The sequence below is a fragment of the Cavia porcellus genome, unplaced genomic scaffold, assembly GCF_034190915.1.
Source record: "Cavia porcellus strain 051 isolate PalLab524CR breed Dunkin Hartley unplaced genomic scaffold, mCavPor4.1 scaffold_4, whole genome shotgun sequence".
Classification (NCBI taxonomy): domain Eukaryota; kingdom Metazoa; phylum Chordata; class Mammalia; order Rodentia; family Caviidae; genus Cavia; species Cavia porcellus.
Window position 1 is genome coordinate 94,643,394 of NW_026947487.1, and position 1,974 is coordinate 94,645,367.

General features: G+C 46.8%; 1 pseudogene; it reads left to right on the top strand.

Moving 5' to 3' along the window:
* Nucleotides 1-356: 356 nt before the first annotated feature.
* Nucleotides 357-1,558, top strand: LOC100730470 (cleavage stimulation factor subunit 2 tau variant-like; annotated as a pseudogene).
* Nucleotides 1,559-1,974: the final 416 nt, after the last annotated feature.

Consider the following 1,974-nt stretch of genomic DNA (forward strand, 5'->3'; position numbering starts at 1 on the left):
TAGCTTATTCTACCTTATTCTAGTATTTCTGGTCTTGAGAAAGACACCAAAATAAATTGTTGCTCCTAAAATCTAGGATAATCATACTCTATTCTCAAGATAATGAACTTTGAGAGCATGCTGGACAAACAATAAAAGATGTCTACTACAATCTAATATCCTTAGAATGCTTCTTGGAGAAAACTATTTAAAAATAGTGATATGCAGAGGAGAAGAGAAACCCAGATTGTGTGTGTGTGTGTGTGTGTGTGTGTGTGTGTGTGTGTGTGTGTGAGATGTGGAAGTGTGAATATTTTAATAATTTGGGAGAGAACTCTTGAAAGAACCTGCCATTGTCTGTGTGGAAAACTAGAATCATGTTGAGTTTGTCAGTGAGAGACCCAGCAATGGATCAGTCACTGTGTCATGGGAAACATCCCGTACTCCCTACGAGGTAACTGAGGAGCAAGTAAAGGACATTTTCTTGGATGTTACTCCTGTTGTTGGTTTCCAGCTCGTATATGATAGAGGGATGGGAAATCCCAAGGGCTATGGCTTCTGTGAGTACCAAGACCAGCAGACCGTGTTTAGTGCCATGTGGAACCTCAATGGGCATGAGTTTAGTGGGAGAGCGCTTCTGGTGATAATGAAGCCAGTGAAAAGAATAAGGAGGAGTTAAAGAGCGCAGGGCCTGCAGCGCCCATTATTGACTCTCCTTATGAGGATCCCATTGATGCAGAAGACACCCCTGAATTGATTACCAGGGCAGCAGCCAGTCTTCCTCCAGAGCTGAAGTTTGAGCTGATGAAGCTGATGAAGCTCTGTATACAAAATAGTCACCAGGAAGTCACCAGGAAGCTTGAAACACGTTACTTCAAAACCTGCAACTGGCTTATGTTCCATTGCAGGCACAAGTGTTCAGGAGAATCATGGATCCTGAGATTGCCCTAAAAATTCTGCATTGCAAGATAGGTGTCACCCCACTGATCCCAGAAAGTCTTAATCTGTCTCTGTCTCTGGGCCAGGTTCCATTTCTGGCCCTGTTTCTGTTTCTGGCCCAGGCCTTGGGCTTTGCCAGGACCCAATGTTATGTGGCACCGACAGAATCCTTCAGCCCCTCAGCGTCAACATTTGGCAAGAAGACCTGTGAAAGACATTCCTCTTCTGATGCAGACTCCTATCCAGAGTGTAATTCCAGCTCTGGGGCCATTACCAGCCTGGACCTGGACCTGGTGCTGGTTCCTTAACTGCTGGAGTGGTAGCACAGCCACACTTTGGAATGCCAGGAGTTGGCTCAGTCCGTTTAGAACAGGGACAAGTGCAAATGACAGATCCTAGAGCTCCTATGTCTCATGGACCCATGACTGCTGTTGGCCTACCTCCTCAGGGACTGTTAGCAGATGCTCCAAATGAACCATGTAGAGGAACTTTGTTTTCGGTTACTGGAGAAGTAGAACCCAGAGGTTATCTGGGCCCACCCCCTCAGGATCCTCCCATATACCATACCTCTGGTCATGAAAACCATGGTCCTTCTTCACATGATATGAGACAAGGGCCAATAGTGGATGTCAGTTGCTAATGGGAGAGCCCACAGAACCCATGATACATCAAAGGGGTCTATGTATGGATGATAGAGGAGGTGGAGAGTCTCGAGGGATGGACACACAAATCATGGAAAATGAGGTTTTAGAAACTTGAGTAGTGAAGAGAACAAAAATGGAAACCTATACTGTGTAAATCTGAGGGATGGAAGCAAGAGGTATGGATGCAAGGGGAATCTTGGAGGTGGCATGCAGGAGGTAGGCATGCAGGGAGGGGAGTGCAGGGCATGACCACGTAGGGTGTGGGCATGCAGGGGGTAAGCAAGCAAGGTGGAGGCCAGCCTAGCAGTTTTAGTCCTGGGCAGTGCCAGGTAACTCCACAAGATCAAGAAAAAGCAGCTTGGATCATGCAGGTTCTCCAATGGGTTGCAGATCAGATTGCCATGCTGCCTTC